Below are 13687 nucleotides of genomic sequence, written 5' to 3'. Positions count from 1 at the left end.
TTTCGGGTTATGGCCCACCCATCCTTTCCCGAGTGCCTTACAGGACTTAATAGAGAGAGGAGATCCTCTTTCTACCAAACTTACTGAGGAGCGAGACCTGAGAAAGCATGCTCTCTGACCCCGGGTCGTCTCTGGGCGCATACCACTCCGCCAGAGACTACCCCGCATAGAGAACGGGAATAGGGTAAACTACACAAAATTCTGGTCGGATGGGAGGAGATCCCAGATACTCCTAAGAAAGTAGTTCGAGGTAAGTACTGTTAGGAAAAATACAAATTACTTAAAATTTGTGATTTTGAAATTGTTTGATACCATGGTGCTAGGACCAAAAAGTATATCTAGGGTATTAAATAAGTTTGCTATTTTAGGTCTATTAACAGCTTATCTTTCCTTCATTCAACCACTTCAATCAGTGTACAAGAATCAGCAATAATGACTTCAGTGTTGGTTCTTAGAAATAAATGGAATTCTAATAATAAAATGTGTAACTTCTACTAGCCTGATGTTCAAATACAGTACTGTACAAAGAGGCGAAAGATGGTACAGCCTCCGCACACCATGGAGATTGCCATTAGCCACTAGATTGTCTCAATACTGTATAGAGACATAAGCATATTGGAAAGAAAGAGAACTGGAATTTTTTTTAGCTTTGTGGGTAAACGTCCATATAAGCAAGCTTCGGGATCAAAGCAACATGAAGATCTAGGCGAATATAAAAATGACTAATTCTGTTCATGATTTTTTTTAAATGCAAGTTTGATAAGAGTAACTTTTGGTCTTTCAAAGCTGAAAAAATTTATTGGACACGGATAGTCAGTATTAAATCCTTGTCACTTTTAGCAGTATTTTAACATTTAGTATTAGATATATCATTGATTTAAATGATATCGGGCAAATCAAAAATAGAAGTCATGCTTTGAAAATTGTATGCGTGTTCACCTTGTCGAAAAAAAATAATTAAGTTTGACTAATTAAGCTTTAGTTATTTTTATACCTTTTCATCTTATTTTGAGATACTATTACTAACAGCATCTTATTTTGAGATACTATTACCAACAGCCTTGTACAGTATCATATTGTAGAACAATAACATTCATATAAAAGTTTTCCCACAATAATCACTGCAAAGTCTCACAAAACCATGAGTAACCTATGAATTTCTTGGCTACCGATGGACGTCCCCGACGTTGTCAGAGTCATGACCCATTTTCCACGACACAATAAAAGGAAATTTTAAGTATTAATAAAAATAAAAAATTGCACCTTAGGCCTATGCTATTGTTAGAGCCTTAGTTGAACCACAGCATGTATGGTTATAAATAACGACAGGTAAAAAACTTATTTTCTAGCGATCGCCGTTTTCACACAAGTATTTTTATTTTACTGTGCTTTAATTTTCTATAGTACTGTAATTTATGTCAAATTGGCAAAATAAAAAAAAAAACCCTTGATACAGTTTATGCTGTTAGTAAATGCAACAAACCTCTCTTATATATTCTTTATATTTTTTTGGTATATCTTATGTCCATGTAGGTAGAGTTTCTCCCATAACTCAAAGAAAAATTTTACTGTATTGTGATTCTAATTATACTGTCTTATCCTTTAAGAAAAAAAAAATATGCTATACTGTAGCTAAATCATTAAGGTCACTAGAGAGATTTGAAAATTTTATTTCAGTTTCTTCGGTAGCAGCCAAGATTCCGGTACTGGGTGAAACGGGATTAATTTAGTCATTTTCTATAATTGCCTTGAAGAATCTGACTATTGTTTAAAGGTTTGATTTTCAGACAGTTGCCATTGGAAAATACATGAATACTGGTGTCTCAGGGTTAGATGAAATACTGATAGTACAGTACTTTACTGCTAATCTACAGCAGATATTTCATTGCCAGATATTTTACAGCTTTATGCAAATCATGGTCTGTATTCAAAGAAATGATGATAATGAAAACAAAATTACTCACAAGGAGGGCGTACTATTTAACATGAAAAACTACGCTTTCTGAAAGAGCACTGTTATCTTTGACCTGTTAACATTCCCAGTGTCAGTTACATGGCTTATAATTAACTGGCAAATGATAATTTAAATAAACGTTTCTCATGAAAGAATTGTAAACCATTACATTATTGTGTACTTAATGAGAATGATATGATTATGGTCTATCGTAAAGTTTATAAATTAAACTACAGTAATTTATATGTGACATGAAAGTGATGAAAATTAGTATAAATGAAAAATTGAAATTTACTTACTTCAGGTGTAGGTCTCAAGATAGTCTTGATAGTTTTTTGACATTTTAAATATCCTTGTGTTGGATTTTTTTTACTTGAAGTTTTCAAAAACATTGTTGGTTTGTTTATTTTTTAAGTTTTCACAATGCACAGCCCCTTGGATTTCATTAGTTGAATCTCTGTAAAAAGAAAGAAAAAAAAACGTAGTCAGTCAATAGCAAATAAACAAATCTTATTACTGTAGATGAGGTATAAAACTTTACAGTACTGTACAGTACTAATGTAAGAGATATTGACTTAAGGTATGATGAAACCATATTTGTAAAAAAATATGTAATTAAAACTGACAATTATTGTAAGGTAAAACTGACAATTATTGTAAGGGTTCCTCAAAACAAGTTAAGGGCAAGTTTGTTAATTTCCAAGTGAAAGGTTTTTCTTTTTTTTTTTTTTTTTACTTTCTCTCATGTAGGACATGTTCGATTAAAGTTACCATTTCAAATGACTCCAAACAGTAATACCTCAGTTTACGAGTAACTGAATACAGTACAAGCAAATTGATACAGTATACTGTACAACTGAACAGTAATCCCTCGTACAACTAAGAGATAGGGACAGAAAAAAGCCGTCGCTGATCAAATTGGTCGTTAATCAAATTATTCTCTCTTAATTTGACTAGTAGCCTTAATTTTCAGTCATGGTAATACTGTATACCCAAATACCTGTACAGCTTTTCTTTACAAAGTAAAAGGTATATTAAAGCCTTATTTTTTGTTTTACAACGGAGACGGAATATTAAAGATTTAATTTTTATTTTACGTGTGGGTTTTTAAGGTTTTCACACAGAAAAGGTTAGTTTGTCAATGAATAGCCTCTCTTTCGGTAAAGAGTTGGCAATAATTTTTTTTATTTATACTTTATAAAATATGGGTATTCTATACAAATTATAGGCTACACTATATTAAAGGATAATTTTTTAGTAAAAAAAAAAAAATTTTTAGATTATGATTTTGGGTTGGGAACTCTCTTCCAGTATTAATTAATCTCTTAAACGAGGTACCACCGTATTTGTTTTTACAAAATATTTTGGAAAGAAGAGTTTCTTTGTAATGAACAATATTTAATTAGATCATGATAAATTTTAAGAATGATAGCAATAAGATATTTAATATACAGTAGGGACAAAATTTTGGATTATAAATAAATACCATAATCCTAATTTCAAACCTTATTGAAGGTACAGAATAAGACTGCTATAATTTAAAAAAAAAAAAAAATTGGAGGAATATTAAATGAATGAGCCACTATTTTTCTCAATGCCTTATTTAAAATTATTTTCCAAGAAAAGCAAGTTATACTTCTGCATACATACAGTACTATACCGTATGTTGTTCATTTCTCAAAATACAATGGAAATAAATACTAATTTATTTTGAAGACTTGAAAAAATTCTTTTATATAAGATCATGAACAACTGTAGTTGTCATGGAAGTTGTTTCCCTTTAATATTTGACTTAAACTTTTAACATCCCTTTTAATAGGGAAGGAGTTTGTGTATTTTTTTTATTAAGGTAAGATTGTTTAAACTCTTGTGACTTATCAAAACTTTATTGTGATCCGTCCATGATGCCTAACTGATATGCTTTAGAATGTTATCCCAGTTAGTGAAAAGAAATGACAGTAAGTACTTGATTTTCAATGTAATAGATCTTATCAAAAATCTATACTTTACCATATACAGTATTGTATATAGTGTACATAAACAAATTGTGATTCCTGCAAAAATATTCTTGTAAATATCCATTGTGAAGGACTATCAATTGTGAGAAAGAAATGTCACTAAGAAATATGTACAAGCAACTTTAGAAATTTGAGTCTTACAATTTGCTCTCTGGATATTGTGATTAGAATTGTGGCATTTACAGTACGTAGGCAATTAATTTATTATAACTGTAGAAATATCTAAATACAGTGAAGTGTTTAGGAATCATTGATCAACAAACACCATTCTTGAATATGTAAAACCTGCTTTACTAATTTGAGAATGCTATCAAGTTGAAAAATATATATATATACTGTACTTATAAGCCATGATGTGCTGCTTTGTTATCAGCTGTGCCGTTATGGGAACAATTAGACAATAAGTAATTGTTATAATCATTATATTTTGGTACCCCTTATATTATATTTAACAGTATTTACTTATTTTCTTAAGGAGTTCTGGTATGCATAAAGATTGTTTACTGATTTTGTGTATGAGTTGTCTCTCAATAAAAGACTACCAGACAACCTGCAATTTTTTCTACCTATGATAATACTGGATTGCACTTAAATTTTTACATTCAGTAATAATAATCTCTTATTTCTCCTAGCCATACAACCCTGAGTGCTTTGATTAGGGAGATTACTTTGGCCCGAGCTAGAATCGCTCATTGAAATGTTTAATGAGCAGTTATCTAACAAAAGCAGGAGAGGTGGCTTCCCTTGCCATCCCCCTCTCAGCTAATTCTCACTTCACTTTTGATATTCGACCCAGGACTTACGGTATTGGAGTGGTTTGAGGAGGGAAGTTATATTAAAGGACTCTAGTTTGTATGGCTAAGAAAAATTAAAAAATTGGGAAGTAATTTGTGTTTTTCATGACCGATATACAAACCGAGTTATTTACACATGGTAATATTGAAGGCTGGAACACTGCTTTAAAATTTGAATGAAGTGTCAACAACTATACCAGTTATTACTAGTGGGTAGTATGGAAGCATGCCCCCTACTCACTACAAATTCACTAATTATAATCGACACTTCTGGTGGTAGGTGATGGCGGACAAAATTTGTGTAAAGAACTCTGGTTTATACTACATAACAGTATATACAGTAGTTGGGAAAAATACAAATCTAACAGAATTATCATTTGTTCCTACACACATACAATCCATTGTTTTTCACATACTCAAATTTAGGAGGGTGGAAGTCCCATTTTCAACTGGCTGAACTTTTTACCAAGGATTGCTACACAGGCACTTGATAAAGCGTACAAAGTAGGCATCCTGACACCTTGTATATCAGTGACTTGATAATGCCAGCGAGTTGACGGCCTGTGCAAAGGCAGAATGAGAGTTTAAGAACAATTGTGACACTCTCCAGACAATATATAAGAAACAGGTTTGCAAATATACACACTCATTTACCAAAACACCCATCTTACCTCTCAAGGAGATTGGGGACCTAACAACAAATATCAGAATCGATAATAGCTACGAGTTACTCTACATTAAAATTACCTGCAGTTGACTAGTTCCAGCTGACAGAGTCGCATGCTATACCCCAAGAGAGGGGAACATTAAGAAAAGAAAAGGCCAGTAATTCTTTTACTTTCGTCCCAGATTAAAACCATAACCTGTCTTTGAACGACTGCTAATAGTCCTGTGAGAGGAGCTAAGGTAGCTAAAAAACTTGCTAAGCAGCTACCACAGAGCCTATTGTGAATATATCTATGGGTCTGTGTGTCATATCTTGCAGATAGTGGGTTGTGAAAATAGTTTGACACTTCCATAAACTTGCCTGTAGCACCTGCATCACAGAAAGGTTCTTTCTAAATGCCAGGGATGTGCTTACGCCCTTGAAATTGTGAGCTCATTGTGCCCTCTGCTGTTCAAGGAAAAGGCTTAACCTCTATGTCTATGTTCTGCCTGAGCCAGGAAGAGATAGTGTTTTTGGTCACCTTCCTTTTGACCCTCCCAGTACTGATGAACAGGTGCTTCATCTGGGAGTGAGGTCTCCCTGTATGTTTTTGATAGTGCCTCGGTACTCTTACAGGACACAAAAGCAATTAATCAGAATTATTGGTTACTTCTCGAAGACAGAAAATCTAGAAGAAAGTAAACCTCAACTCAGAATCTCCTGAATTTTAAGTTTGAGCAACAAATTCAAGGACGAAGTTGAACTACCTGCCTTAATCCCCTTAAATAGGCAATGTTGTAGGAGACCATGCAGCTTGCCGACCATTTTAGCAGAAGCCAGGGCGAGCAGAAAGACCGCCTTGAGAGTTAAGTCGCGGCCAAGAGACCAGATTTAATGGCTTGTTAAGGTACTCCTTTCAAGGAATGGAGAACTTCTGTTATATTTTAAGGTGATGGTCTCGCTTCTGACTGGGGACGGGTTTGCGCAAAACTCTATACGAGCATAAAATCTTTGCCATAGATGAAATATCAACTCCTTTCAGTCTAAAGACTGGACTCAAGGCCGAGCCTTTCACCGCCAAAATTGGGCAAAATTTTTTCTACCGGAGAAATTCGGCAATTAAGGGGATAGTGGTTCCAAGTTGGAAGCACAGTGGTTCCAAGTTGGAAGCACACCGCTTCCAAGACACTAGCCACAAAGGATTGTCTACTTTGCTTGCTAGACTTAGCTTGATGACCTCCAGAGATATCCAGACATCTGTTTCCCCACTGGTTGCAAAAACCCTTTATGCAAGTGATGCTGAATAACCTCCAGCTGTGAAGACATAAGGATCTGACATGGTTGTGGGAGATCTCCACAAGCTTGATGTAACAAGTTGGGAAGGGGAGGCAACTCCCTCGGAACCTCCATCAACAGTAGTAGAAGGTCATGGTACCATTTGCCTGTGGCCATAGCAGAACTATCAAAGTCATGAATAGGTTTGACAATGATCTCAATCTGTTGAGGACTTTTCCCTAGAGGCAAAATGGGGGAAACACGTAGACGTCCAGGTTGTCCCACAGATGTTGAGAGGCATCCTGGAATACCCATCTATGGGTCCAGTACTGCTGAACAGTACAGTACACCGGAAGCTTCCGGTTGAGGAACGTTACAAACTGGAGAACCCCACTCGGACCCAACCATCCGAGTCTTCCTGCTCAGATTGTCTGCCAACATGTTCTTCCTGCCTAATATGAACCAGGATAACAGGAAGATCGCATTGTCTTCTGTCCATTCCAGGATTTCGATGGCTAGTTAGTATAGTTGCCGTATTATACCTTGTTTTTTTTAATACGCCACTACGGTCACATTGTCGCTCATCAACACTACAAAGTAGCCTGAAAGGAGCCTTTGAAAGTGTTGATGGACTAGAAAGGTTGCTTTTAACTCTAGAAGGTCTAGGCGATATTGATGATCCGACCCGGACCACAGCCCAAAGGCTGTGTATTGAAGCAGGCGAGACCAAAAGGTCTTGAGCTGCAACTGAAATGAGCACATGAGTAGGCAACTGTTTAGTATCAGGTGCTTTAACAATGCCAGGTGACCTAACAGGCACTGCTACAGATGAGCTTGCAGCAAACTTCGCTTGAAGGAATGATTGCACCACTTCTTTGAATCATGCAATTCTGTCCTGAAATGGAAAGACTTCCCCTCATAAGGCAACAATCTCCATACTGAGCTGTACCAGATTCTGTTTGGGCTCTAGATCTGATTTCTCTCGGTTCACCATAATCCCCAGATAGAGTTGAAGCTAGAGAAGTCAGTCTCGGCAAAAAGTCAGAATCAGCCAAATGTCCAGATAACAGAGAAGATGAATACCACTGGAGTGGAACCAGGCCAAGATCAAAGTGAACACACACTGAATATTTTAGGGGCTGTTGAAAGACTGAAGCACAGCACCCTCAACTGGTATATCTTGTCATGCATTACAAAGTGGAAGTAATTCCTTGAGGATGGATGAACAGGGATCTGAAGTACACATCCTTTAGATCAAATGAAATTATGAAGTATCTCCGTCTTACTCCCTGTCTGACCGTGGTGCTGAATGGAGTCTGCAGAACACACTTATACAAGGCCAAGAGGTCTACGACAGGTCTACAGCCTCCAGACGCCTTCTTGGCAAGAAAGTGTCTACTGTAGGAGCCTGGAGACTATTTGAGGACCTCTTGGAGAGTGCAGCGCCCTCGTTTATCATGGTCGGATCTTCGGGCCAAAGGTCATTGTCTTTCACCCATCCTCCGCAAAGAGCATGATTCTCAAAGGAGGACAAATCAGGGAAGGAGAAGAGCTGATGAATGGGATGATGCAAATCAAGCGGAAAACATTGGCTGTCCAGGGCTTGACCCCGTGGCACTGCCACCTGAGCCAAAGGCATTCGCCCACCAGTGGTACTGTAGGGAGATTGCCTCTCCTAGTGAGGTCATCTGTGTTGTCCGTGCTTACCACATTTCACTCCCTCGTCTTCTAGCCTTCTTTCCCTGAAGTGGTCTTTGAGGGTTAGCCTTCTTTGGAGTGAATTGCCAAGAACCCTCTTTGAAGGCCTTATGCGCTTTCCTTACGACTGGAGAAGCCTTAAGCAAGACAGATGCCAAGATGTGGGCCAGGGTGTTATAGCTCGGTGGAGGAAATTGTTCTAGCTCACTTTCCTCCACTTCTTGACCACCACCTCCAAGTCCTCAAGTAAAAATAAGGATGAGGTCTTTCCTGAGGATTTACAGAGAGGAAGAATCTCCCTCTTCAGTACTGTACCTGTTTCTGGAACTTAAAAGATGACAGAGTCACAGTTCTTGAGAATCCGGTTTATGATGTTTTTAAACACATAGCACTTTTTGAGTTTTGAGATATCTTCCAAGCTAGCTGAATAGCCAACGGTTCCCAATCAATCGTCCATATAGGAGAAGGCCTGAAGAGACCTTTCACCATTCGATCTATGTTCGCAGCATCAGCAGCAGAAAACACCATTAACTGTGCCGCCAACTTCTCCGTGATCAAGCCTTGCCCAAGGCAGACATTAACAGTCTAAAGGCGGAATAGAAGGTACTTTCCCTGTCTTAAGAAAGGAAGAAGCTTAAATGATCTCCCAGTCCTAAGGGTGTTCTTTTTCAAAGAAATCTGGGAGTCAACCCTTAAAATGGACCCCGCTGCCAACTTTAAAAACGGCAGTTCTAATCAAGGTCTATTGACTCTAGGAGCACAGCATACGATGTCTATGGACATGTCCCTCCCCTTAGGAGGGAAGTTAGGGGACTCGCCAAGTTCATTGAATAGTCTAATGCAGACGAGGACCTGCAGGAAGTTTGACTTGAACTCTCCTTCCTCCATTATTAGGAAACTAGGGGTAGCTGGTTTCAGGAGAACATCCATTGAAGAGTCAGTCAGAATCATCTTCCAGCCTCGGTGACGATACACCTCAGCGGCAGGAGCTATCAGCAGAATCATCAGCAACACGCCTCCCAAGAGGAGTCTCTATGAGTGGCCCTTCTCGCGAACAAGAGAGGGGAACTCTCACAGGAGAGACATGCCTTGGACTTTGCTCCGCCCCCGACAGAAGAGATGGCTCAGCATGGAGGGGGAGTGTACTCTTTGGCAAAGAAACTGCAACACTCAATGCGATAAAAGAGTCGGACATAGCTGTCAGCAATTCTTCCAACGGGCAGGAAGGTTGCTAGACAGAGAGGATGAAGGGAAGATCTCCCTTGGCAGGGAGGACAACCCAACACCTGGGAAGGATACTCTCCCTAGGAAGGGAAAGAAGTCCATCACATGGAGGTGGACCTCCAGACAGTGCTCTTTGCTTCCCATAAACAAGCCTTGCTCAAGTTGAAGGTCTGCAACGAGCGCTACCCGAGACGTAGCGGGAGCTAGTTCCTCAAAATCATTGTGCTGATCAGGAGCTGCCATAGGTGCAGGAGAACATGAAAGTATTGGCGCAGTGACAGCAGATTCCACAGGAACGAACGGCACTGCTCTTCTACGTTGGCTAACAGCCGAACGAAGAAGAACTGCATCGCTAACTGAGGAAAAATGTTATTTTTATAATAAAATAAATTTTTGAATATACTTACCCGGTGATTATATAAGCTGCAACTCTGTTGCTCGACAGAAAACTCTACGTTAAAAATCCGCCAGCGATCGCTATACAGGTAGGGGGTGTACATCAACAGCGCCATCTGTCGGGCAGGTACTCAGTACTCAATGTAAACACAGAACTCAATTTTCTCCTCGGTCCACTGGGTCTCTATTGGGGAGGAAGGGAGGGTCCTTTAATATATAATCACCGGGTAAGTATATTCACAAATTTATTTTATTATTATATATAACATTTTTCAATATTAAACTTAGCCGGTGATTATATAAGCTGATTCACACCCAGGGGGGTGGGTAGAGACCAGCAATAATTGTTTACATTATTATGAGCTAAGGATTTTTTATTTCATTCTTGCTGAAGGCATGAATCTCACTGACTCTTTTAGCTGTGGCTAAGCATACCAGGAAAAGTGTCTTTAAGGCGAGATCTTTCAGGGAGGCTGATTGTAGCGGTTCGAACCTGTCTGACATAAGGAATCTTAGTACCACGTCTAAATTCCAACCAGGTGTAACCAAACGACGCTCCTTCGTGGTCTCAAAAGACTTAAGGAGGTCCTGTAGATCTTTATTGTTGGAAAGATCTAAGCCTCTGTGACGGAAGACTGATGTCAACATGCTTCTGTAACCCTTGATAGAGGGAGCTGAAAGAGATCGTTCTTTCCTCAGAAATAAGAGGAAGTCAGCTATTTGCGTTACAGAGGTACTGGTCGAGGATACGGATACTGACTTGCACCAGTTTCAGAAGATTTCCCACTTCGATTGGTAGACTCTAAGGGTGGATGTTCTCCTTGCTCTAGCAATCGCTCTGGCTGCCTCCTTCGAAGAGCCTCTAGCTCTCGAGTGTCTTTCGATAGTCTGAAGGCAGTCAGACGAAGAGCGTGGAGGCCTTGGAGTACCTTCTTTACGTGTGGCTGACGTAGAAGGTCCACCCCTAGGGGAAGTGTTCTGGGAACGTCTACTAGCCATCGAAGTACTTCTGTGAACCATTCTCTCGCGGGCCAGAGGGAAGCAACTAGCGTCAACCTTGTCCCTTCGTGAGAGGCGAACTTCTGCAGTACCTTGTTGACAATATTGAACGGAGGGAATGCATATAGATCTAGATGAGACCAATCTAGGAGAAAGGCATCTATATGAACTGCTGCTGGGTCCGGGATTGGTGAGCAAAATATTGGTAGCCTCTTGGTCATCGAGGTTGCGAAGAGATCTATGGTTGGCTGGCCCCAGGTGGCCCAAAGTCTCTTGCATACATCCTTGTGGAGGGTCCATTCTGTTGGAATTATTTGTCCCTTCCGACTGAGACAATCTGCCATGACATTCAAGTTGCCTTGGATGAACCTCGTTACTAGTGATATGTCTAGACCTTTTGACCAGGTGAGGAGGTCCCTTGCGATCTCGTACAACGTCAGAGAGTAGGTCCCTCCTTGCTTGGAGATGTACGCCAAAGCCGTGGTGTTGTCCGAGTTCACCTCCACCACTTTGCCTTGAAGGAGAGACCTGAAGCTTTCCAGGCCAGACGTACTGCCAGTAGCTCCTTGCAGTTGAAATGCATTGTCCTTTGACTCGAGTTCCATAATCCCGAGCATTCCCGACCGTCTAATGTCGCACCCCAGCCTACGTCCGATGCGTCCGAGAAGAGAACGTGGTTGGGAGTCTGAACAGTCAGGGGAAGACCCTCTCTTAGGTTGATATAGTCCTTTCACCAAGTCAGACAAGACTATCTTTTCGGAAACCGGGATCGAGACCGCTTCTAGCGTCTTGTCCTTTTTCCAGTGAAAAGCTAGATGGTATAGAAGAGGACGGAGGTGTAGTCTTCCTAGTGACACAAATTGATCCACGGATGACAGCGTCCCTACCAGACTCATCCACAGCCTGACTGAGCAGCGTTCCTTCTTCAGCATCTTCTGGATGGATAGCAGGGCTGGGGGCTGATCGTCTTGTTCAGCAACGTCCTCATCAGAGGGTTCCTCATCCGAAACTGATGAGGAAACGGCAACGGAGTGGGCAACGTCTGACTCGCTGAATCCGGTCGCACTGGTGGATGCGTGACGGAGCCGGACGCAATATCATGGAACTGCTGCACAGTCTGTGAACTGTCAACAACCATGGGAGCGCGAGGAAGTACAGCGTCAACCCGAAACTGTCTAGACCGTCTGGGTTGTGCAGTCAACACCCTACCGGGTTGCTGAGGTTGACGCACTGCGTCACAACAAGTCACCTCTGCTGGTTGTTGAACGTCCTGAACGTCAACAACCACCTCCGAGCGTCGCTTAACGTCAACGTGCGGCTGGCAACCCACACTGGGTCGCATCGGTGGAGGAACCACCTCAACTGGCAGACGCGATTAGGTTACCTCAGCGTCAACAGGGCGCACAACCGACCGGTTGGAAGGTTGTTGGCCAGAAGGTTCTTCTCCGCATTTAAGTCCTCTATCAAGGACGCAAGCTTGGACTGCATGTCTTGCATCAAAACCCATTTAGGGTCTACGGGAGCAGGTGTGGCAACAGACAGGGTTAGCGACTGAGGCGGAACCGTTTACCATCCCTGAAAGCCTTGTTATGCGTGACATAATAGTACTGTACAGCAAAACTTCAAAGGCTCGACAACAGCTGAGAAGTTGACCTGTAAACAACTTGGAGCGTCTCCTGGCTAGGCGCCAGGGAGAGTCTACCAGAATTGAGAAGTCTATCTGGGCAGAGGCATGACCTCCCAAGCCGAGAACTTCTCTCGTGTCATATCAGACTCTCGCTTTATAAACCAGTTTAAAAGAAGGGAAAGCAAAGGCTGTATCCCCCAAACTCCTCCTGGTGAAAGAACCAGTCGCCTAGCCAACGTAACGCTCTCTAGGAGAGCGAGAGAGCACTAGCTTAAAAACAACGGCTTCGAAGTAGCTAGGCCTAGTGTAAGTTCTGACGTTTAGGCGAACGAGGAGCAGCAGAGACAAGATCCGGACGAAGATCCTTAAAAAATCATCATGATTTAATTAAAGTCCATAGGAGGCTAAGCAGCTTAAGGCTCCTCTCCATCTGACAGAGTCCTCAAGGGAATATCAGTAGGAGGGAGAACAGCAACTTCCTCATCTACAGGAACCTTGTCCGATAAAAGCTGAGTCTCTCACTGGTGCATTAGTAGCGGACCAGAACGCAACGTCATGTAACTGCTTGACAGTCTGTGAACTGTCAACAACTGAACTGTCAACCACAACAGGTGCGTGAGGACGTACAGCGTCCACTCGAGACTGCTTTGACTGCCTAGACTGAGCAGTCAAAACAACTCTAGAATGCGGAGGTTGACGCACCGCGTCAAAACAAAACAACTTAGACTGTTGTTGTACCTCGCGAACGTCAACGGAAGGTTCCGTGCGTCGCTGAACGTCAACATGCGGCTGGCAGGGTACACTGGAACGCATGGGTGGCGGGACTCTCTCAGCTGGAGTGCGGCAGAAGGTCGCCTCAGCGTCCACAGGACGCACAACCGTGGTTGGTTGTAGGCTAGAGGTTGGTGCAGCGTCTACCTTCTCCGCACGAAAGTCCTGCATCAATGACGTTAACTGAGACTGCATGGTCTGCAGCAAAGACCACTTAGGGTCTACAGGAGCAGGTGCGGCAACAGACGGTGTGACTGCCTGATGCGGTACCGCTTTGCCTCTCTT

General features: G+C 41.3%; 1 long non-coding RNA gene across 2 annotated transcripts in view; it reads right to left on the bottom strand.

The window, feature by feature from the left end:
• LOC137615395 (uncharacterized) overlaps positions 1 to 13687 on the bottom strand; it is a 65897-nt gene that overhangs the window by 17973 nt on the left and 34237 nt on the right. For both annotated transcript variants that reach the window (XR_011039233.1, XR_011039234.1), the window contains exon 3: positions 2254 to 2411. This is a non-coding gene — a long non-coding RNA (uncharacterized lncRNA). The remainder of the gene's footprint in view (positions 1 to 2253; positions 2412 to 13687) is intronic.

The sequence above is a fragment of the Palaemon carinicauda genome, chromosome 21, assembly GCF_036898095.1.
Source record: "Palaemon carinicauda isolate YSFRI2023 chromosome 21, ASM3689809v2, whole genome shotgun sequence".
In the NCBI taxonomy this organism is placed as follows: Eukaryota; Metazoa; Arthropoda; class Malacostraca; order Decapoda; family Palaemonidae; genus Palaemon; species Palaemon carinicauda.
The sequence above is the reverse complement of the archived record's forward strand: the minus strand, read 5'-3'. Positions and strand labels throughout refer to the sequence as shown.